General features: G+C 40.4%; 1 long non-coding RNA gene across 1 annotated transcript in view; it reads left to right on the top strand.

Annotated features, from left to right (window-relative positions):
- The first annotated feature begins 372 nt into the window (after positions 1 to 372).
- Positions 373 to 25,735, top strand: part of LOC130150351 (uncharacterized) — a 168,237-nt gene continuing 142,874 nt past the window's right edge. The window contains exon 1 of the long non-coding RNA XR_008822212.1: positions 373 to 670. This is a non-coding gene — a long non-coding RNA (uncharacterized LOC130150351). The remainder of the gene's footprint in view (positions 671 to 25,735) is intronic.

Below are 25,735 nucleotides of genomic sequence, written 5' to 3'. Positions count from 1 at the left end.
TCACAGTATTACAGACAGGGCTGAATGCATGCTTGCAAAGTGCAACATGGTAAATGTCTGTGTATCTTTTATACATACCATACCACTAGAATCAATGTGTTCAGGTTAGTTTCTATTCTGAGGAGAGCAGAGAAACACAATCACCACTTTCTGTCATGTGATGCATTGTATCTATTAAAAATAAATTAAATTTCATGCACAGAACCAAACTTAAAAATCCCAGCAAACAACAGAACCTTTCCACTAATGATATTTGGTTATCAGAAGTAGAGAGAGACTCAGACAGCAGTCAGCATGGTCCCAGCATGCTTTTTGCCTTTTTTTTTGTTTGCACAGTAGCTGTCAGTTGCAGCCCTGCAGGTAGTAGAACCCAGTGGGATGAGGGGCGGGACAGAGCAATGCTGCCTGAACTGACAGCAAATTTAAATTACTGAGCTTTCTTTTTATTTTTTTTCTTTCTTTGCGTGTGTGTCCCCCTTTTTTTTTTTCTTTTTCTTTTTTTTTTTTGGTATTTTTCTACTCTGCGACAAACTGAAAAGCTTCTAGCACACGCTAATTTAACAACCCTGCTTCGTCGTCTTTTTTTTCTCCCCTTCTGCTTCCAGGATAATTAAAAGAGAAACCTGTAAAGGCAACATTCCTTCAAGCAAGTTGGTGCTGCAACGTGCTGGTAAGATGAATTTAGTTGGGTTTTTTTCCCTTCCCCATCTTTTCTTTTTCCTTTTTTGGAACTGAAAGCTTTTGTATGTCTAATGCAGTCATAAGTGTGGTTCCCCTGCTGTGGAGGGTTAGGATGGAATGAAAAGGTATAACTGCTTGATATGTGACCTTCTCCTATTACTTAAAATGGATAATAACAGCTTTCGTGTCTGTCCTCGTAACGCTTTTCTCTCTGTGAATTGACTGTTTTCTCAACAGAAGCAGTGCTGTGATTGTCGCACTATGACAATGAGGACTTGATTGTTTTTTGGTTACTGTTCCATGCTCCTATCAGAAAAGATACTTGAGTTGGGGGGTTTGTGCGTGTGATTTTTTTCCCTTTCAATGTTGCCTGAAGCACTCATATGACGGGGGGTGGAGATGGGGGTGGAGGAGATGGTCTTGGGTATCATTCTGCCTGTTCAGCTGTTTACTGAAGGTAAACAGGTAGGTAAGGAAGTGCAACAGCGAAACTTTTTTTAAAAAAAATAAATAAATATTTTTCAGCTTGCATCGAGTGGGGTCAGTATATCCAGGATTTATTGTTGTCCAGTGCCGGCTAAAGTTCTTGCTCTACCATGCATTGTTCTTCTGGAGAAGGGAAGGGGGGAAGGGATGTTCCACTTTGTATCTTGTCATACCATTGTAGAAGCTAATTGCGAGAAGCTGAGAAACTTTGAGATGAAATACCGAGTGCTTCTTTGTAAGGAATGAGTTTGATGCTGTGGATTGTATTTCCTACGAATATAAGCCTGCCAGATAAAATCAGATCTGTATTATACACGTTGCAGTTCCTGCTTTGCAAGTCCCCTGATTTCCAGGGTCTCCTTTCTAGTATTTTTCTGACATAAATACACTACTATTCATTTTATTTCAGAAAATGAGATGTGTTTTGCTTTTCCTTTGTGTTGATCCTTATGAAACTTATAAGGCGACTTTTTTTCTCAGGCTTTCTGGATGGTATTCTGCCAAGTATTAAATGCTACAACACCTGCTGAAATCAACAGGAAGGCTGAGCTTGTCCTGTGTTTAAGAGGAAACTGCTGAGTACTAGCAGACCTGGATCTGATGTTTGCTGAACTCTCTCTCTTTCCCTAACTGCAATTAGCTGTTGTTACACTTAAGGCTGGATCACGTGAGCTTTTACTGAGGTGTTCAGAATAAACACAACTCTTACAGCCAGTTGTGCGCAGCTTTGTGGCCACGCTGAGGCAAACTTTTTGAACATAGGATGGGATTGTTCAGAGAAATCTGATGGAGTTAGAAAGTCTGCGTGATTTAGTTCTCTAACTCCTTGAAAGCTGTTTTCCTTAGGTTTGGTTATTGGTTTGTTTTTTTTTAAAAAAAAAAGGTGTCTTGCAATTAATCACTTGCAGATTGATACGTCAGACTTTCCAGACTCAAAGGTCTGTTTTGCCAAACGCATAATGTGATCACAGGAGCGAAGCTGTGTGAGGACAGGAGAGATGAGAGCAGTCGGAGATTAAACACAGACTCCCTTTCTCGTCCCTGAAGGGAAGAGGACGTGCCAACACCACATGGGAAATCATATTCTTCTGCAGCAGCTTTGTAGGGGAACAAGGGTTAAGGGCACTGACAGAGGTTCATCACTTCCTATTTCAGCCTCAGTTTCAAGCACTGCAATACTTTTCTGTAGGTTTACTTTGCTTGAGCAGAAAATGGTGGTGTCTTGTGAAATGAGGTCTTTGTAGCTCCCACATCTTGCTTTTGCCCTGACAGCTTGCCTTCCCCCCACTACCCCTACACCAAGGTCTGCAAGGCTCAGAAAATTAGGCTTTGTCTCTTGTAATCCTAAACTCCCATTCATTTATAACCAGAGAAGAAAAGGATTGAATTCAGTGTTCTTGTTATGGAAATAAGTTTTTATTCACTCAGTATCAACTGACAGTTAGAAGCGTATCTGATGTAATATGAATAAACTGTAGACTGTTGACGGTAAATTATGCAGCTATAGTCTCAAATTCTCCTAGAAACAGTGTTTTTACAATGCTCAAGTGACCTAATGGGGTGAAACAACTACCAGTACTCTCATCTGAGGTTCTTAATCAGCCAAAGCTGTGATTAAGTCCATGGTGGTTGATTCCCACTGCCCATGATGGGCACCTCAGCAATGGGCAAGGAGTAGAACCTGAATGCAGGCAGGGGTGGTCAGTCATAGAGGTGATGTCAAAGCCACTGTTACAAAGCAACATGAAAACATATTACAGCCAAGTTTAGATGCTGAGTTTGGTGGTGGGAATTTATTCCTGAAGTCATAAAGTATAAAAAGCTACATATCTGTACCTTTAAAAAAACCACCATCATATTCCAATATACCAGTCTACTTTCTCTTTGAATTTAGTCCTTAAATATATGCATTTTTAATTAATCTGTGCACTTTAAATTGTTGTTGGCTTCCAGTGATACTGTCTTCTACCCAGTGCTTGGAAATTTCTAGTTGAATGGAACTGCTTTTACTGCACAAGAAAAAAACAAGCCAGAAAACTTGCTGTAATTTCCTGTCAGTAACACAGAAATAAGAAAACACTAGGCTAATAAAAATGATAATCTGAGTTTACAACTGTTAACAAGATTCCTGAATAGAAATGGTGCTATTATGCACAAAGAACCTCTATCATCACTAGAGAAATGCAGTATAAAATTATGAGCTTTATTATTAGGGCCCTGTCATCCAATCAGAAATCAACCCATAATCTTACTTGTGAAATGGCATAAGTTTTGGCATCTTCCCTCCCCTCCTATTAATAAAAGATTAAAGAAATTTTATAATTAGAAACTTTGATAACATAGCTATGAATTTTCTTTACAGGGAAAAAGCTGAAATAATTCTGTATTTCTTCCACATCTCCAACTCTCTGCACAAAATCACTGCAAGCCTGAGTAGCATGCAGCAGGTAGAACTGGGGTAAACCACAGACTTGCCATGGGCAATCATGATGGGATTTCATCAGCTTCTGTCTCCTGAGAGAGGCCAGAATCCCAGACTTTTCTCAGGACTCTGAAGAAGTACTTAAGAACATGCAACAGTAACTCTTTCCCTGAATGGGATTATTTATTAACATTACATTTCTGGTCAGCTGAATTGAAGCATCACAGAGTCATGACAAAATGCTTAGATTTTAACCTCTGAGGATTTTTTTTTTTCATTCTAATAATAAAAGACTTTTACATTTCTCTTCTAATGGCAAATGATTTATGGCATTATAAGGGGCTTGCTGTGTTTCCATTTGATTTAACAAATTAGCTATGGTCTTCTTTCAGCAAGAACCACTCTTAAAGCCCTACATCACCAATGAAGCAAGACTGCTGTACCTGGCCTAGAGCAATCTCAAGTCCCTGGTCTTCCCCCACTAGCCGATTGATAGCATCTTGGGCTAACACTTGCCAAGACACACTCCTTTCACAAGCCTGGCAGCCAGACACATGTCCTTCATCTCCTGGTGAGGTGAGCATGGTTTGCTGTAGACTCTTTGGGACCTCTAACCCTGTGTAGGGTATAGGAAGCCCTAAAAATAATCTAATGCCTTCTAATTACTTTCATCACTCCCAAGGCAGTAGCATATGCAGTATTAATCAGGTCACTAGATATGAATTAACAAAATAAAATATTTATTCTTAAGGTAAACAGTAAAATATCAGCAAGAATGAACCAAAGCATTAAGAGAAGTGGAGGCCCAGAGAGCTCGGTTCTAGACTTTAATTATCGCACAAAGTCTTCCTTGTTGCTTTGAGTGTCCCGTGGCCTGTGGAGGCTGATAACTTAGCTCCCGTCCTAAGGCTGATGAGCTCCAAGACCTCTTGGAGCCACATCTTTCCTAATCCCATTGTTAAAGACACTTACTGTCACCTTCTTCAGGGGTGGTAGAAAAAGGGGAGCAAACCCAGAGCTCTGCATATATATTTATTTCCTTTGCTTTCTCCATGTGGAATCTCCAACTGCCTGTGTATCGCCCATATAAATGTTTGCTCTCTGTTTATGGCATTTGGACACCAGAGGTAAGATTAATCTCATCCAAATTTACTTACCTATGCTGTAGACACCTACATCTGAGCTAATCACTTTGGGGTCCTGTTGACAGCCAGAGGAAATAAGCAGGCACTTTCAGGGAGTGATTTTTCTGACCTATTTTAAATGTTTATTTTATTTGAATCCCACTGAAGGACATCACATTCAAGACTCGGATCATTTAACCGCCTCTCCTCCTCAAATTTTCTTAATTTACCATGCTGTTGCATTGCTTAATCTAGACATTTACCTCGTCTTCTTGGCTTCTCTTTTAACTACTTCATGAAGACAGAGGGCTTAGAACTCTGTACATTACATACCTTGAAAAACAGTCATAGTGCTATTGATTTACCTAGCCAAATATACCCGCAGTGGGTATAAAACAAGGCTAATCACAGTGAAGTTAACCCTGGATTATATAGGCAGGGTAATGTCACTCACTTATATCTTTAGTCCTCCAGGGCTGCTGGGAGGATGCTGTCACAAGTGCATTCCAGCCAGTGTGTTTAATGTACAATTAATCTTGTTCCTCATGGTTTCTTTCAGTAGGCTGAACTGATATAGTGAAAAGAGGTACTGCAACTGGTTTATTTGTTCTACTTTGCAGACTAGGGACATTTAAAAGTTACTCCTCAATGCTTTAAAAATTCTAAAAGTCAGGAAATTCCATGAGTATGGTGAAGTCTACCTAGTTTAGGCACCAGCATTTTAGTGAGCTGGTGTTCCTGATGGAAGTTCCCTTACCCAGAGGAAGCTACGTGTGTTTGAAAGCTTCCAGACAGACAATTTGGCTTCCTGAACTTGTACAACTAAGGCTTCATTTACAGTGCTAAAAGTGTCTGCAGCAGAGAGATCCCAGGCTCCCAAATGTTACAGTATACCTCACCCCCACTTCTCACCTGGACATCTGTGGAGCAGCTCTTCTGTCCTCTTGGCCCTTTGCTTGGCCCCAGGCATTTTCTTGGCATGAAGGGTGGTGGGTGGCGCTGGTGGGCTCACTGTACAGAGCACTGGAAGGAGCAGAGGGAGCTGGCGTGAGAGCAGCCTTGTTCATAAGGTCTAGAGGAAGTGATACCTAAGGATGACTATAACCAGCATTGCAGTCAGGTTGATCTTCAAGGAAAATCTGATTAACTTCAAAAGTAAATGTATCAGCACATGAATATATATTAATATATATAAATGCACAGTATAGCTGTTGGAGACTTAAGACCACACTGGACATCAAAGACATTTAGCAATATGGACACGCTGTCCATCAGACAAACATGGTCTTCCTGAAGATTAATTTCTCCCATAACTTAGGTAACCTTCAGCATCTTAAAGATTATGCGTAGGTGTAGTTTAAGTTAGAGAAGCTGTATTCTACCATTCATTTAAATATAAAATAGTTGATCATCAGGTATGATTGAGGTAGCTCTGTTCTGAACCAGAGCTATGCAATGTTTTGCAGAGATAGTCTATCCAGACAAGGACAGTGGCTGGATTTTGAAGCGTGCAGAAAATGTAGTAATACACAAGAGATCTGCTCACGCAAGCTCTGAACACAAGATCTGATCTCTTACACATTTTCTATTTTCAGTGATTAATGGATAAGCACTGTACAAGCCCCTGACACAGTGAGCAATGCAGAAGGCCCGTTGCCTTCGTTTTGGTTAACAAGAGACAGAGTATAGATTAATAGTGGCTCTTAAGCAATCTGATGCAGTCAATGTTTTCCATTGGCACTCCATTAATAAGCAGCCTTACTAACATCTTTCTTCTGCTGTATCTGAAGTTTGATGCTGATGATTATGAAGGACACACGCATGCTAAACGAAGCTCTCGCACTTGAGTGAGGAGCAATAGCAGCCTACCCAGTGTCACGCAGTAAGGGAGACCACATTCACAGGACATTAAAGGCTGGGTACTCTTGCTGAACAGGTTTACACATTTAAGCCTTGATCCTGCAAGGATTTACTCACTTGCTTAACCTTACACACTGTGAATGAAATCCTGGGCCTCTCAAAATCAATGACAAAACGCCACCAACTTCAAAGGGCCACTCTGTGAATAGCCTCTTCGGCTTCAGTGCAGCCACACAGTGTGCAGAAGCGTGTGAGCTGATCTCCCCAACCTTGCTTTCTGGCGTGAAGTCTTAAGAGATTGAGGGAGCTGCTAAGTGTAACTTTCAAAACACTTCCATCTCACAACAAACTATAAGCGTTCAAAGATGTTTTCTTGTTTGATCTGTGTTCTTTAGGGGTTTTTCCCAAACCCCATGGTAAAACCTGTGGGAGTGGTTTCTGCTGGAGAAGCCTGTGAGCAATCCATAATGCATTCCTCTCCCTGGCTAGTACTGCACTCCGAGCAGGTTGTTGCCTTTGCTCTCCGGAAGATCCAGTCCCTGGAGTGAGGTGATTATGCTGGAACCACATCTTTCTTTTTTAATGAAAAAAAAATAAAAATCTATAGCTCACATGAGTTTATAGGAAATCTGGGAAATATCTGCTGAAATGACTTACAGGTCAGAAAAACAATAATATATGGATTTGTGCAGGATCTAGCTGCTGTTTTTCATCTGTTTGCTGCTGGTAATTGAGATTCCCTGTTGCAAAACCTAACAGCTGTCTCAGGATCTGTTGGAGACCGGATACCCAGTCCTGCTACGATGTGTAAAACTGTCCCCTCGCAGTGGTACCCCTGGGACCCACTGTGGGGTCTTGAGGAATTTGGTTAAAAGCTGCGTGGGGAGGGAAAATGGTATTAGTCCCATTTTGCAAAGTAGATCCCTTTCCAAAGCAGGATAAGTCAACGATCCTTCTCCCTGCATAGGCTTTACATGTGATGCAGCTTGCACCAACCCTCACAGCAGCTGAGATGCTGAAGCTGGGGGGGAGCTTTAGCAGCCCTGAGTAACACCAAGGTGGGTAACACCAAGTAACACCAAGGTGCCAGCAGCAAAGCTTATGCTGGTAAATGCAGGTCTCATGAGCAAAACAGCTAATGACTGTTTTGCAGATGCATCACCACAATTTGCACATGCTAGGAACTAGGAAAGTTTTGGCTACTGTCTCCCTAAGCCAGCAAAAAGATCTGTGAGGACAGTTATCCCAGTGTAAGTGTACTGTAACAGGGAGTAAGAGCTTGGAAAAGAGGTTTATAAAGTTTTACATCCCAGTTATGCTTTAGGATAAGCCTGTTTTAGCTTTTGTGTAAGCCAAATTATCACTTCTCACCTAAATTGGTGGCAGTCATTTGAGAAGAGCAGGCTGGGTGAGCCCAGTGAAGCTTTGTTTCCTTTTTCAACATTTTCCTCTGTCACGTTTCATTGCTTTAGCAGCAAAAAAATCCCCAGACTTTACTGGGGTTTTTGGCTTTTACTGTAAAGGTATTTTAATTTTATCTACGTTGTGCTCCTGTACTAATGGGCTTTACATATTCCCAGCAAAGTCCTGTGTGAAATTCTTAACCATAGAGATTACAGAAATTTACTGCTTCACTGGCATGGTCAAGTTGCCACAAAATTGCATTTGTTAATGTAGCTGTGAAAACACATGGCACCTGCCATCCCCAAGCATAAGGATTTTAAATATGGCTGGGAAGAATTTAAGAATGCCTATAAAATGGGGCTTGGCCATGTCAGTTTAGCTTTAGGAAGGAGACTGTGCTATAAAATCCTCACCCATAATTGGACACAAGTGACAGCTTTACTTAACTAGTGTTCACAAATGAACAAGCAATGAAAATGTTCTGCCTTTCTCACCCCAGAAGAATGACCATGGCAGATGTTAACACTGTTGAGAACAGCTTTATTGTAACTACAGGTGAGACAAATGGGAGATTTATTAGTCTGGGCATTGAGGGAAGGGGAGGGAGGGTAAAAATCGCATACAGTGCTGTTCCAAAGAAATGCAATGTACATTATCAAACACAGGGCATGGCACACACCGTGCTCTAAACCAGGGGCTATTCTGTATCCATGAATTCATGAGTATGCCTGCTTTATTGTTTGCTTTTTAAGCACCCAATACCCAGAATCACAAATCGTACATGATTCTGCTTTTTGTTTCCTCATGCCCTATCCTTTACCCATTTACATCAATGGCACACCTCTAACTTCATTGATAGTACGATGTAATCAATGACTCAAAGTCTGGGAACTCAGTGACCTGCAAAAGAGGAAACAAGAGACAATGTTGTTTCTCTGATGAAAGTCCTGAGACAAGGCTTGATCCAATGTCTGCTGGATCCTTTCTGTTCATTTTAATGAGCTTACAATTGGTCCCTAACATAATGGGCATTCAATAGAAATCAGCACTGGTTGTTCAGGCACTGAGCCAGTAAAGCCCCTAATTATGTGCTTAAGATTATGGTATGGGAACAGCCCCATAGAAGCCACTGCAACCACAGAAATGCTTTAAGTTCAGCCAGCAAGTAAATGTTTTGTTGCTGAAGCATCATCTTTTTTTTTTTTTTTTTTTTTTTTTTTTTCAGTCAATGCCCTCTGCCAGGCAAGCTAACAAGTACAGTTTCTGGAAATCCAGCACCTTGAGATTCTATAAATGTGATGATATTCAGATTTGTATTAAAAATTTTTAGCTGCTTTATACTTCTTTTTGCCCAGATATAGCAAAACACTTTCCTGCAATTGTAACATGAATAGAAACACTTGCCATGTCAAACTCAAAGCTCCCTCCCCTTTTAGATTCGCATGTGGTGCTGCAGTCTGATAGTCAGTCCCGTTTCTAAGTAGAATTGCACTTTTAAATTTATATTTTTTATTAAACTGTTTGCAGTGTTAGCAGGAAAATATTCTTCTCTGTAGCTGAAGTAAATTCTGTTGGTTTGCCTCAAACTCTTTAAGCAGGTGGTCTCTTAGAAGAGCTGCTTAAAGGCACCTTGAGGTTCTGTGCCATGTGGAGCACATATTGTTTGACTGCTTCACTTCAGGTCATCCCGTTTAACTAAAGGGTACCGTACTTCTGCGTTATCTTGCTTTCATAAACCTGTGATATTCAACAGGCTTTTCAGGTATTGTTTACAGCAAACACTGCCTATGGTGTTTCCAAAAGTTTCCTGCTGTCAGAAGCATGAGGGCCAAATTGAAAATATTGGTTTGGGAGAATGTAATCTTTTCAGTACAGACTTTGGTCAGCATGATTGTGTTCAGTGTAAGTGCCCAATAGTAATGATGTCCAGGCATAGGGCCAAATGCTAAAACTGCCCCCAGAGTGAATATACTCATACTCTGCAATAGAAGCAGTAAAGTATGCTCATATTCTGGCCAGCAACATCTGAAAGCACAGCTCCCCATGAGGATAATTCTTGCCAGGAGTATGAATAAGCTGCGTTGAGGCTGTGCATTATGGCAACTGCTGCATCAGGGACTGCTAAGTAACTCATAAATAAGCAGTCTCTGCTGCCCCCCAATTCCTGTATCCAGCTTCAGAAGGTACTCATGTAGGTCCAAGTATGAAAGGCTTGCACAGTGTCCTCAGTGGACTTCGAGAAGACTAAAGCAAAGGTGGCTACTTTCCATCTCCTACTCCTTTGACTGGCCATAATTTTTCTGGCAAGCACAAATATACAGTGCCTAGAAGGATTTGGCTTCTGTTCTTCAGCTCATATTCATCATTTAGGTTGCTCCAGTGAAGTTACGAAGCCAGGAGTTCCTGTGATGGTAGGATAAAGACTCCACTGCAGCTGAAATCTTTATTAATAAATGAATTATGAATAAACCCAGAAAAACAGACACACTTTAATAAATCACCAATCATCTTGTTTTAGGCATACAAGTGGATTTATACCCACATCAGACCTACATTAAAATGTAGGATTTTTATATTAGTGCTCATTTCAGGTTTTTTTCTTGAGAACGACTTCAGTTCTACTCACATAAGCCTTGCAGACCTTCTGATGATATGTCAGAGTGGCTTCTTGAAGTGGGCTGAGTATCTGCCCCAGAATGGCAAATAATGATCTCTAGAGCCTGACTAATCTTTAAGGACGATAGAAGTTACTGTTCCAACATGCACAAATTTTTGCATAACAGATAAAATAATTTTAGCCAGGAACTCCTACACTAGGGATAGCCGTGTTCTGTAAGATGGTGGTATAGGCTAACTCTATTCTTGCAGCAAAGCATCCTGTCTTGTTTTAGAGGTTTCAGACTTGCTTATATGGATGCAGTAGTTCAAAGTTTTGTGCGGACAGATAATCAATATCATAGAATCACAGACTGGTTTAGTTTGGAAGGGGCCTTAAAGATCATCTAGTTCCTACCCCCTTCCCATGGGCAGGATACTTTTCACTAGGCCACGTTGTTCAAAGCTCCATCCAGCCTGGCCTTGAACACTTCCAGGGATGGGGAATCCATTACTTCTCTGGGCAACCTGTTCCTGTGTCTCACTACCCTCACAGCAAAGAATTTCTTCCTAACATCTAATTTAATCTACCTTCTCTTAGTTTAAAACCATTAGCCCTTCTCCTATTGCTACAGGCCCTAATAAAAAGTCTGTCCCCAAGTTTCTTAAAAGCCCCCTTTAGGTATGGGAAGGCTGCTATAAGGTCTCTGTGGAGCCTTCTCTTCTCCAGGCTGAACAACCTCAACTCTTTCAGTCTTTCCTCATAGGAGACGTGCTCCAGCCCTCTGCTCAACTGCATGGCCCTCTTCTGCACCTTCTCCAACAGGTCCTTCTTACACTGGGAGATTCAGAGCTGAATGCAGTGCTGCAGGTGGGGTCTCACAAGAGCAGAGAGGTAGAATCCCCTCCCTTGATCTGCTGGCCACACTTATTTGATGTAGTCCAGGATACGGTTGCCTTTCTGGGCTGCAAGTACACATTGTCAGGCCATATTGAGCTTTTTGTCTACCGGCACCCCAAAGTTCTTCTCCTCAGGGTCCCTGTAAATTCATTCTCTGCCCAGCCTGTATCAATACTGGGGTTTTCCCCAACCCAGGTGCAGGACCTTGCACTTGGCCTTGTTGAACCTCACAAAGCTTGCACAGGAGAACCTCTCAAGCCTGTCAAGGTCCCTCTGGATGGCATCCCTTCCCTCCAGCACGTTGTCTGCACCGCTCAGCTTGGTGTCATTGGCAAACTTGCTGAGGGTGCAATCGATCCCACTGTCCATGTCACTGACAAAGATGTTGAACAACACCACTCATCACTGGTCTCAACTTGGACATTGAGCCATTGACCAAAACACTTTGAGTGCAACCATCCAGCCAATTCCTTATCCACCAAGTGGTCCATCTCTGAAATCTATGTCTCTTCACTTTTGACACAAGGCTGTCATGCAGGACGTTTGCAAATTCTTTGCACAAGTCCAGGTAGGTGATGTTAGTTGCTCTTCTCTCATCCGTCAATACCATAACCCCATCTTAGAACGCCACCAAATTTGTCAGGCATGATATAATACAGAATATGAGCATTAGACCTCTATATTATTGAATACTGTATCCCTGTATTAGAAATGGTCCCAGTTCTAACTGCTGACACACAAAGATCCAGATATGCTGCTTCTTTGGAGCAGAATTGCAAGTTCTGGGTTCAAATAAGCCAATAAAGTGATTCCCTGGAAAACAATACTCCGTCCTGTACCCCTTTTCTTCAGATACATTTTTCTTGCTTTTCAGGATGTTTCATAATCTACTGCACAGATATCACCTTTTGGAAAAACATGGAAATATCATCACTTGATGTTTTTATTTAAACCAAAAGCTAGATAACTTAGAGCAAGAATAATCAACGCCTTCTGTACGTGAACACAAGCTGACCACCACAAAACATGAAAACATTGTCACAGTTTAATTTTCTTTCTGTCTTTTTCTTTCAACAGTAAAAGGATATACTTTTGTGCTGTAGCTACTGATCTTTCCTTGAATACATGAGTGAACATACAGAAGTTGTTCTTTTTTCTGTTATTTCCAATCAACTTCATACCTCAAACTACTAAAAACCTCAGGCAAGTCTTTCTCATGAAGTGTGATTCAAAAATTCATGTGACTTAGTCTTCAAAGATTTTACTAGAACAAAAATGGTACTCTATGACCCCTGCTAGTGGTTTATCTTACATAAATGTATATCTCTGCATAAGTTTCACAAAATACATTAGGACAAAATAAATGACATTGAAGCAGGACAGCAAACACTTCAAAAGGAACTAATTTTCACATGCTGCAAAATTAATTTGGGGAACTTCTTAACTCAAAAGATCCTCCATGCCTCCAAGTTTCTTTATGCAGCTTCATTCATTGCCTCAAGATTGATTTTCCTGGGCATGAAACCTTGTTCTCAGGAAGGTAACAAAACTGGTTTTGAAAGTCCTGGTGATAGTGGTTCATGTTACTGCATCATCATTACCTTACTTGTGGGCATGCCTCTAAAATTATGTCAGTACTATGAAATAAAACAGTCAAGGACCACCCTACAGCCCCAAGGCCTGCTGGCATGGGACAGCTAATATTCATCTGTATACATTGCCTGCAACCCCAGACAAAACCGACAGCATCCAGCCTTGCTGTTGGTACCTGCTGTCCTTCAACCCAAGCTGGAACATTTTGAAGGAGACTGTTGACACCACCCAAAGCTCTGCAGGGGAGCATGCTACCGGCTAAAGGTCTTTTAATGATCAGGCAATAGTGCTTAACACAGCCCTGCCCTTGGGTTTGGTTTGTTGTTTTTTTAATTACTATAGGCATAACTAATATAAACACAGAACAAAGGGGCTCTCCTCTCCAGACTACTCACCTGCTCTGATTTGAACTTCAGACTTTAGACAGGTGCAGTTTCTTACCTTGCCAACCCTGTTATGGGGGACCTGAAAAGAGTAGGTGGGAAAAATTGCTAACAGGTGAGTGTACAGATTAACTAGGGCATTATCAAATATAAAAGTATATCCCTAGCCTGCATAATAAAAATTCAGTGTGAGGATATACGTACAGGACATCCCTGAACCATAAGGTTCTGGAAGGTAGGAAAGTATTACAAGCTTGCTTTACTCTTACAGCCTGCTGGAGCAAGCATCCACTCCTGATTACTGGCGGAGACAGGACAATGAGTTGGATAGACATCTGATCTAACCTGGTGCAACCCTGGTGCAGAATCCTCCTATTACCTAAACGGGTGTGGAGAGAGGCCAGGAAACTTTCTGCTGTTATTAGGGAAAACCAAGCTGGCTGTTGGTACTGAACTAATGAGACCTGATGAGGGCTATTGGAGCTGGCTTTCAGACCAAGCATGTCTGTAGCCATCCAAATAAATACACCAGGTACTCATCGATATGCTCTTGTCCAGGAGCAAATCAGATTCTGAACAAGCATCCAAAGATATAAAAGTGTAAACATACTGATGCTGTCCCTTTGGAAAAGTCAGCTTCACACTTTTAACAGTGTAGGAGGCGGGGTGAGGGACTGGGGGTTGTGTTTTTCTACTCACTTGAAATGTCAGTTTAGATAATTTTTCTAATTGTCTTGATATTTCATTGCTTCCCATATTTCCCAAAACTGTTATTAACAAACAAACAGATCTTTCTTAGTTGTCTCTGAAAATAACGTTGCATATACAGGAACTACAATTTACATGAAGATTATTTCTGGCAATGCAGCAGGTGGCATCATGCAGACACATCTACTAATAATGCTACTTCTTTTGGTGCATGTTGTGCAAGCAGCATGGCAGGATATGTTCCAATCCTGTTTTTAGGAAATGAACAATACAGACCACCAATATGTGTATGTCAGTGGAAAATAAAAGCATACAATATATATATAATATGATGATGATGATGATGATGATGATGCGAAAATGCACTTAGAGGACCAAATCACTGTGCTTCCCTTCTGTGGGTTCTGGCAGGCTTCCTATGTAGCTGGCCAATTTAAAAATAGCAGGGTCATAAGACATGTCCCAAAATTTAATATAATTTGGATTTACCAATAATGTACTCCTCTGAGGAAAAATAAGTCCTCTTCTACAGGATGGATAAGTCTTCCCAGAATATTTCCCTCGACAGATTCTCTTCTGCACATCCCTTTGCCAACTGGAACCTTTTGATCTCAACATTCTTAGTGCCAAATTCTGAAATGGTGTAAATGAGTGAAATTCCACCTAAGGCGGTGGATCAGATCCCATTTACACCTGCAGAGAATCTGGCTTTGATTCTGTAGCCAAGGAGAGATTAAAGCCATTGGTTCTAGCAGATTTGTTAGTCCGTAAAAATGTTCTTCATGTCTGGTTGCAGATAGCTCTGTTATCCAGTCCAAACGTGAGAAGGAAAAGCAGCAGAAAATGCACTTGAAGGGGTGAATCCTGGACAGGAAGGGTGATACACTGGAGGATTTAGCAGGATTTGGTGATCTCTATCATATGATCGAGTATACATTTTCATCATCTTGATTATCTCTTCACTTGCTCTCTGTGCAGCTTTTTTTCTGGATCTACCGATACATATCACTTATTCCAGATTGCTCTTTGAAGAAGGCATCCAATGATACATCAGAGATTAAATGAGTCACTCATGATGGATTGTGCTTCATGGCTTTATATACCACAGGAAATTATGCATTTTACACTACCTTGTAAAATAACCATTTATCTAAGTAAACATATTGACTCCTTTTGGGTTCATCCGAAAACTATCCTGGGTTGTGAATCTTAATTTAGCAAGCTCTTGACAGGCAGGAAAAAAGACAGCTAACAATGATGGAGAAGAATCAGTTACTTAAATGTCAATAGAGGGAGTTTAAAAAATGAGCTCCAAGAAAGAGATCGATTCGTTCTCTACTGTCCAGTCCGAGACACAGACTTGGCAACTTCTACCACCATTTCCACTTAAAAAAATAAAAAAAAAGAACCACCCAGCTCTAGAATTTGTGGCAAGTGTGCAGCCATATGCTGCTATGGTGTTGACTCAGACACAACAACAGCACATGCTAGAGGAAGAAATGAGGCCTAAGTGGTTACAGCAAAGAGGAGCAGCTGAATATAATTTTCCAGGGATTTTACCTTTTAAATTTCCACACTTACTGTAGATACCAAAGCAAGATATCTCTTTTCAAATGTCAGAGTTTGCACGTCTGTAATATGAAAATTACACTTCTGAGCCAGATTTTCTCTGGGGTCATTCCACGCAGGTCACTGTAACGTTTAGACATCTGACACTGGCAAAACCAGATCAGCGTAAATGCACCTCGATTTCTCCTCTGAGTTGAAAGTGTCAGAAGCGTGCAAGAATGCTGTTTGGGAAAGGGGGTATAATGGCCTCATCTCAGGCCCTTTCCAAGCCTTGTGTTTGTCTGTCTAGTGAGCAGGAATACAGGTGAGCGCTAATGGAGTCTCCCTTAGCCTTCACAAAATAGCAGGTTATATTTTCTGGTACCTGACCATTTATGCTTGTTACCCTAGACTGCACTTAATTCGTGTACCTACCTGATTTTTGTCCTCTTGGCATCCTTTTCTGGCTAACTATTTACACCCCTCTCACTTATGATAGGGTCTAAGATGCTGAGTGCAGCATTTACTTCAACAAGCTTTGGATCAGACCTGTAATCACTTCAAGCCTCTGACTAGCTGGCTCTAAGTATTTAGGATGAATCATCTCAGAGACAAAGGAGAATATCAGAGCAAAGTATTATCTTATATATTTCCGCTTCCCCAGTGGTTTACTCTTAAAAAAAATCCATTGTCCTATACGTAATGTAAAATAATTAACCGTGGAGCAAAACATTTTATCATGATACAGATCTGGGCAGTGATTGAAATAATAACAGACTGTTTAATTGCTAAATTATGGTGGTGATATTATGAAATAACATATTATATCCACATTTATAATAAATTAATCCATCATGATTAAAGGTCTCTCAATGAATACCAAATGAATTAATACATGATTGGCCTTTATAAGTATAAGCCTTTAAAATTATGCAGTATTCTGCAAGCAGCTAACAGCCTGCAGAATAAGGTTGCAATGGGAAAATATGTCACGGAAAAAGTTTTCTACATTTCATGCAGAACACTTCCTTTCAGAACATTTTTGCATTGAATTCATTAGCAATTATGACAGATAGCTTTTTAACAGGAGAAAGTGTGTCCATAATCACACAATGTTTGGGGGAGAGGGGAAAATTACCACAATATGACTAATTTTATGAAAGACATCTGTCATTTTCTACTGTTGTAATACAAGCTGTTTAGTAAGTAAATTTAATTAACCAGATTTCTCATTTTAAAAAGGGGAAAAAAGGGCTTTTAGAGCATGCCAAGAGCATATCCCTTGAATATAGTTTGTTTAATGTGCCCAATTAGACTGAATCATCAAATTTTCTGAACCTTAAATATCTCAAATTAATTTGTTTCCACATTGTTTTTCTATATACCATTTTTCAGCCATTTGTACTGGGTAGAAGTTGTTGTTTATTGTTTATATTACTGTTTTAAGTCTCTGCTTAAAACTGAGGCTTTTTGGCACACGGTGTTGTACCTGAAGAAGGAAGTCTCTATCAAAAAGTTTCCCATTGAAAAAGAGAGATTATACAGTGCAAAAAAAGGAGAAAGGCAGGGAGAGCAGGCATATCTGCCCCAGGCCATGAATAACTCAGTGAAACACATGAGTCTTGGTCTACTGATGTATCAAATACTAGACCACGTTAGACTTTTGGCTTGTAAAAGGATAGAATTGTAAGTCAACAGTAAGCTGCCACTCAGGACTGTGAAATTCCCTCTGTTGCTCATAGTAGTTGCAGACCTGATGGGCTGGTCCATTTTTTAATGAGGGTAGTATGGTTCATTTTCACAAAATTCTGGTTGTCAGTACTTCATGGACCTTACAGCATAAATAGCAATGTTCTATAAGTCCTTTTGTTAGTAATGTGCTATAACATGGTTCCCCAAAAATACTGGCAGTGTTTTTCCAATGACAGGAAACAAAACCCAAAAAAACCCAACCAACGAAACAAGAAAAAACCAAATCCCCAAAAAATATTTTATTGACATCAGTGCAAATTTGGGGTAGTTCCACTGGCTGTATTTCAATCTAGCTAAGATTAAAATCTGACTAGAAATCTCAATTTAACTTCCGTTAAAACAAATACTTAAAAAATACTAAAATAGTTGATTGTAATGTAACATAGCATGTTTTCCGATTGCTTAAACTATTCTTAAGAGTACTTAAGTTGGTAGAAGCTACTCACTTCCTAAACAAAACCTCTGGTGGATTTCTGATGTTAGTGCACCTTTTGAGTTCTGCTCCTAAATACAAGCACATCCAAAATTTAATATCTGCTGCTTTTGTACACAGGGGAAGACTTCCCCCCTGTTCAGAAAAAAAAGCAGTCACTTTTTTTTGGATACCCATGTCCATTGCCTAGGACTCTGCTGAACTGTACAGAATTTCATCGAAGAATTAAAGGCTCTTAATTATTTTTTTCATTTGCTTGCATTTAGAAACATTTACATAGATTATGTATGGAGAGCACGCCATTAATTCGGGCAAGCTTTTATTACTCTAACCTTAGATTTGGAAAGCCTAATTGTACAGAATATGTGCCTGGTATTTAGAAAGCATCATTCGCTTAATAGTGTGAATAGAGTTACTTTATGTGGGGAACAAGTCAGTCCAGAAGATAATAGATTGCTTACTGGGGTGGAATAATCATGAAGAGAAGTGGATAGGGAAAACTGAAGGACTTTGGATATTCTCATGTACATGCACATGTTGTGAATCTGCTAGAATATCTGCAAGCTTAAACACTGCATCTACTCCTTTAGACCAGGGTTTTCCTCCACACTGTTGCAGGAGGACAGACTCTGGTAACTCCAGTAAATGCCCCCAGTCTCCTGCACATGGCTTTTGGATGAGTTGTTAGTGAGTAGGGTCAGAAAGTAGGCAGAAAAGTAACAGGTGAAGAGCTGATATGTGGATTTAAGCACCTTTTTTGGTTGCAGACTCACTGTATCCCCTTTACCAAGACTCTCAGGGCTACATTCGGACAGCATGACGTGCCCACATGTGGTCAGGGGAGAGAGCTGACTGCTTCTGAGGAACAGCTGATGCTTTAGTAAGGCACCATGTAGAAGGCTGCTTAGAGCAGCCAGGACAAAACATTAGATCCAAAGCCCTGATTACAATCCAAGTCATTTGAATATGGCTCTTAGATTCTCTTTGCTTGAACTCCCCATCTGCAAAATAGCACTTTCTAAATGTCCGGGACAAATAAACACAATAGAACTGAATATTAGAGGACATATGATTATCTATATTCATAGCAGTGCTATACAGATAGAAGAAATCTGTGATTCAGCATGTGATGCATGCAGACGTGAAACAAACCCACCCCCGAGGGGTCAGCAGCAGAAAAGGTGTTAGAAGCTCAAGGGAGTTTTATATGAGCAAAGGCAATAGGATCAAGCTCTGAGACAGAACAGCTTTTAAGTGAGCACAGACAATCCTGCAATTAATGGAGACATATCTACTCAGTATTACAGCACAGCCGACCTGCATCCTTGGCTTATTAATTTCTCCCACTAGTACAAGTAGGTTGACATCTTCTAAATTAAAAACAGTTCTGCCTTAGGAAGAATTGCCAAAGAATTTGTACATTAGAAGTCTCAGGAGATGCAACTCTTGCATGCCGCCTTCGCTGGGGAAGAGTACAAGCTTATCCTTCAGGAAGTGTCATCTGCCAGTTATGACAGCTACACATTTGTATTCATTTATGAATTCACCATTTACAACTGTGGCTATTTAACACAACAATTCCCTGGAAAATCTTTGGACTCCGTGTTTGCATAATAAGAAAAAAAAACTTCCAAAAACAGCTCTTCTTCTTCCTCCTTTTCTGCTGTTACTCTTTTGTACTCAACTAATTTTACACACGAATAATTTAGGACAGAGTTTGGCAGGGTTGTTCTGGCCTCTGTGCACGTAGGAAGCTTGTGAATCTCTTGCAGTCTTGCTATGGGGGACAGCATTTCTAACAGGGTGTATTTAAGAGAGTTGATTTTGTTATTCTGTAGAGTGAATGTGTAGTCTGTCACTCGGGCAGATATGAGTGTTAACTGGAGCAAGACTCCAGGTGCTGAAGCTCTGTTCCTGATTCAGTTAGAGGTGTCCTGGGTGGCCCTAAATAAATCACTTAATCTAGCTGGTTCTTCATCCTTGTATAACATCAAAATACAGCTAAGATTTCTTCTTCTCCCAGGCATGCTGTGGGAAAGCAAGCTATCCGTAACGATGAGGTGTTTCGTGTCCACGCTCCTGTGTATTTGGTCTATGATATGCATTGCTTCCTGAAGTTGAGCCATGGTATACAAGTCCACCTAGGCTGTTAGCTGTACCTCTTCTGGGTGTCTCCCCTTTGACGGCTGAGGTGGTGGTGACCATCTGTGATGTTAGCTCATCAACTTCTTTAGACCAAGAGATTGAGAATGAAAAAAAGGCTGTCCAGCTCTCACAAGACAAAAAGGAGACAACGAAGTATACAACTTAACTGTGATGGAGAAGCAAAAATCAAAAGCTTACCTTTTTAATTTTGCACTATTTCAGTTGGTTTCAACAACTGATTTACAAAAGTTGATCCAAAGATCTATGAGTCTATATTTCTATGAGTCTGTTATTTTTTTTCCTTCTTGGCTTCCTTGTTCATTAGTTGTGGTGAGGGCTTAATGGAGAGGAAGAGGATGTCAGTTTGGAGGGGAGTAGTGATTATTTTCACAGAAATTTGGCCTCTGAGAAGCACAGGGAAGCAAATGGAAGAGAGCTTGTTAGTGGACTTGTGCCTCACTGAAGCAACATGCTGCTTAGTGCATATGTAATAATGGGAGATTTATGAAGAGCAGAGGAGGTTATAAGAATAGACCACATTAATCTTCTGCTTCAAACTCTTCTCATTAATCTCCCAGTAATAAACTCCAATGGTCAAAAAAATAGAATTTTCCTTTAGGCCGGTTTTACCGTGATTTTACAAAGTCCTTAAAGGGCCTCACAGAAAAAAGATTGCTTCTGTTTCTCTTGACTTATATCTTATATGGGATGCAGAAAACTCCTAGCCAAGCTGTAGGTTTGCAATAACATGCCTCATCACCATAACCTCTTTTCACTTCTAGCAGAAAGTCAGTGTACATTCCTCATGGCTCAGAGTTTCCTTTCTTCTCTCCCTTCTCCATAGCTAGTGAAACACAACAAAATTGTAATTTGTGATTGTTATCTGCTGATCAGCCTGGACCTGAACTCCATGAGTAGGTCAATTTGCATTTGAAGCATTAAAATAAATCCAGATACCTGAATAAGCAACAAAAAATAAACAAACACCTAAAATAAAAACAAACAAACAAGAGCAACAACAACAACAAACACTGAAAAGAGTTTCCTTTAAAAAGCCATATGAAAGGAAATTCAGCAACAAGCTTTATCCCATCCTGAACTCTGCCTGGTACCTGTAAGGATTGCAGAAGTGCTGCATGCTGCTGAAACCATCCAGATAACTTGGCAGTATCTCAGTAAAATAGATTGGGCTAATCACTAGCCATTTAATCTTATTCTGTGTCTGAACTTCTTGGCTTTGGTGTACTGCAAATGTTCAGTAAGTCTGTTTTTTATGATTTTCAGTTATCTTTAAAAGTATCTTTCAAAGAGTGGAGGCACTGACCAGATAGGGATCACAGAAAACGTGGAGTCATTTTTCTTCAGAGTAGTAGAAGTAGCACTGTCACAACAGCAAAATTGTATTCCATCCAGGGAGTAAATGTATTGATCACTTACTTAGCAGAACTAGTGAACAACATACATTACACCTACCCTTTGCAGCTTGTGCTAACTTGCAGTTTGCTTTTGGATGATGAACTTGATGTATAAAGCCATGAGTTTTGTGCCTGTGACTGTTCTTTGCTCCTTCCTGTGTCTGGCCACCAGAGATCAGCTGGAATCCATCTGCTAACAATCCCATTAACTCAGGGGGACCCATACTTCTACTTCACAAAGTACTTCTGCTACCCCAGTAATTTTAACCCATTTAGTGCCTGGTACAGCAACTATTTACTTAGGTGATTTCCTGGGGAATGAACAGAGGCTGAGTTGAGGTCATCTGTAGGAGTTCATTGTTTGACATTTTCAGTTTGTTTTGCAGTCATCATTCTCGTCAGTCCTCTGCCTATGAGCAGAGGTTTGTACCATGGTAGATTTTTATTTTCTTTCCCAATATAAAATGAATATGACAGGGCTTTAGGTCTTCAGATCAACTCTTTAGCAGTGACCACATACTCTCTAAGCACATGGTTCCTCAGTTGCTGTGGTGAAAAGATTGACATTCTCAATGTAAAACCATCATTTCTGAAGACTGCTCTGTCTGGTGCTCTGAGCAAGGAGCTCCCAAATCTGAATTCAAGAGAAATCCCTCACTTACACTGGTTTTGTACTGAGGTATTGCCCAGTCTCTTTAGGAAACCTTGCAGTTCTTCTGCTAATATTGCTTGTGCTCTTTGGGGAAATGCAGAGCTTCAGGTATTCCATGCTATTAGCTGCGCATCTCCCCAATACACATATTTTTAAATGCAGCTGAGTGCAGCAAATGGATGGTTGACTAAGCAACTTGATGTTTCATCAGTTTTGTTCTGCCTTTGAGAATTTTCTTTATTTTTACCATGGTTTCCCTCTGTCTATGGTATGGGATTGCTAATATGTGTCTCCCTTGGATTTGATATACGTGGTAGAAAATCTTAAACTGCAAGGTATGGTAGAGGATTTCTTGTAATACACTGATTGTACTGGCTAGCAAAGGCTGGGCAGCACCCTGTACAGCACCCACCCAGCTCTACCCATTTGTCTGACCAGTTCATTTCTACACTATACTGAAACATGTGCAGATTTCAGCCTGTTAGCTTCAAAGTAGTTTTTGAAATCAACATTTCGGATGCTTCATTTCCTTCATGTATAGCCTGTCCCTAGATGCACCCAGCTTTTGTGTCCATGGTTTCCCCATAAGCTAACATAAAGCCAGCATGCATGTGCCTGCACGGGCTGTATGCACTTAGACCAGCTGCTGTGTGAATCTGCCTTTAGCCCATGAAATTGCTGCAAATATCTCAACATTGCATTAGGAGACACCGCTTTGCCAAAGAAGTTTTTTTTTATTGATCTCAACAGAAATTTTACTGTAAATATCTCATTTTGGTTAAAAAGCAATCACTCCAAAATAAAAATGCGACTGTTGCTATGGTACTCTACTAGATTGTGGGAAATATGGGAGTTTTAGTGCAGGAAATGAGTTCATGTCTCCCTAGGCACAAAAAGGTTGGACTGGTCATAGTTTCACCCTAAGGTAAATGATTTTAATTCCCCACATCTTCTGAAATAGGCAAGCTGTTTCCTATCCAGCTACTCCACTGGCTGCAAATGTCTGTGTCAACTCAAAATGACACCTAAATAACTTTACAGCTGAGCCCAGTCTCTCAAGAAAAGGTTTGTGTTTTTGTCTTGCAGACAGAGATAACCTTTATCTTGGTCGTCTTAGAAAACAAGGCTTATATGAGAACAGCACTTGTCCTCCAGGACACCATAACTTTTAACTTCTGAGTCCACGAGCAGGCTTTAGCCCAGTTTGGCAACCACTCTATATTTTGCACCAACAATTGGTTCTGCACGCACAAAAGCCAGGACCAGTCGCAATGCCTCTTGCCTGCCAAAATTTCACACAGAGGACCAGCCCATGTATTAGCTGGGACAAGCCCAGGATACAACGTGGATGGAAACCTGCAGGATGTTTGGCTTTGTTAATTCTGCAGCTCACACAGCAGCCTGTGGGGCAGGAGGGGGTTGTGGATTGATGAGAAGAGATTAAATATTTTGTGTTTGGAGAACCCCTCGAAATGGCATAGAAAGCAAATCCTCCGCTCTGCAGAGTTTCCCGGGAAATGACTGTCCCAATCTTTATCGCGGCTTATCTCTCATGCGGTGTCCTTTCGGTGCGTGCACACCGCTGCCCAATCAGCCCACCGAGCCGTGGCGTTATCGCGGCTGTAAGCCCTCTCCTTCTCACTCTGCAAGAGCAGATAAATGTGAGGCAGGTGTGTTGTATCCGGCATGTTAACTGAGTGAGTGCTCCCCAAATCTGCTTCCTCAGCTCTCCCTTTTATCTTGTCTTGAACACCAAGCAGCCACTGCTGATAACAAGCAGATTAAAAACACTATCAGATTAACATTTTTATGTAATAAATGGTCAAGAACCTCACATTAAAAGAATATCTTTCCTGGCATTAAGCATCCTTCACTCACCCAGGAAGCCTTTATCAGCTTGAACCTGCTCTGCTCGTTGCATAATAAATCTCCGAACCCTGATTTCATTGTAAGAAAATTCTTCATGAGGACAGCAGGGAGCTAAATGGATGACTGTGTTTGAAAGGAAAATCAAGCAAGAAGATTAAAGTGCTGGTCGTCTTTAGTTTAAAACTAACTCACTGTGCTAAATCCTTTAGTTGGGGGACTGCTTAGTTTGGATGTTCCATAGCGTGGCACCAGTTTTTTTGCTTTCTCCAGGGCAGTTCAAATTTAGCTCAGGTCAGACTTACTGCAGACAGACTATTTTTTAATGATAAGTCTCTATTTTTTTTCCTTCAAAAACAAAGCTCTGATCCACTTGCCCTTTCCAGAATGCTAACATTACTATTAGTACTTTAGTTTTGTGTGCTCATGTTACTCATTTTGCCCTTGACAGTTTCTGGCATCTTTTGTTTAATAACAAAGTACTTCTCAGGCCAAACACTGGATCTCTAAAAATGTGGCAAATCCAAAAAAACTACTTTGATAAAAATGGCTATGGTAAACATTCCATGGAAAATCCTGTGGAAAATGAGCAAAGGTCATTCTGAATCCTGTCAAATGGAAACACACTTGCAATTTAGCTGGGGCAGCAGTAGCCTTACAAGTAAAATGTACTAAGAACATTAATCTATTCTTTTCAGGGTAAACCCTGAAAATTGTCCCGGTGATTGCCACTAACTTGTATTCAGGTTGTAAGGGGAGCAAGACTGAGGGTGAAAAGAACTATAAGAAAAAGATTCCATTTATCTATATGCAGTGCTCCAAAGAATGAGAGCAAAGAGTGATATTCAAGGTCTGACATTTGCACCACAACTGCTGCAGCTCTCGTAGACAAATAAGCTTCTGAAGCTCTGGCATCTTTAGATGAGCACTAAAGCCACACAATGAAAAGTAAAACAAATATCTTTCTGGTAAAACAACTTTCTAGTAGACTGAAAAAATGCAAAAATATCTTGCCTGGAAACTGTTTTGGTTGGGGTTTTTTTGTTTTGGTTTGTTTTTTGGTTTTGGGGTTTTTTTTGCACAATGTATCCATGTAAATTTGATGATTTAATGAGGTTTTCAACAACAACTGTCCCAGAAACAGTTTTATATTAATTCAGTGCTCTGTTGCTCCTCAAGATCTTCCTTAAAGATAATTTCAGTCTACTTTAGCTATACTTTAAAATAGGCTGGCTGGCACAGTCCCAAGCTGCTTCACTAGTGTTGCCTGATAGATTTGATTTTCAATCCAGAGATTATTTTTTTTTAAACATATAGTGCCTGAAGGAATCTGAATTGTGTTTTATCTTCAAGATACTGGACAGCCTCTATCCTTTATTACAGAGCTGTACAATACTCAGTATCAATCATTAATAACTTTCCTATACAGTATTCTTAAAACTATGTGTAAACTCTAGTACTTTGCCATTTAATAAAACTTTTTTTTCAAACGCAGATGTTCACAGCCACCTTTGGGAGAAGAATAAATCTTCAACTGTGAAGATGTCTCTTTTTGGTTGAAAACTACTCCAGTAATCCCTGGAGGAAGCATCATTTTCAATCACATTCCAGATGTGATCTAGGCTGGTGCCCTAACCTTTACAGTAAAAAATGATTATAATTTTTTGTTGTTGTTTTAAGGAGGGCACCCTTCAAATGATACACATACAAATTTGAAATTGTCTGAATGCACATCAATATAAAAAGTATAGGGAAACAAACAAAAAG

Source organism: Falco biarmicus, chromosome 5, assembly GCF_023638135.1.
Source record: "Falco biarmicus isolate bFalBia1 chromosome 5, bFalBia1.pri, whole genome shotgun sequence".
In the NCBI taxonomy this organism is placed as follows: Eukaryota; Metazoa; Chordata; class Aves; order Falconiformes; family Falconidae; genus Falco; species Falco biarmicus.
This window is presented reverse-complemented; position numbering and strand designations above follow the sequence as displayed.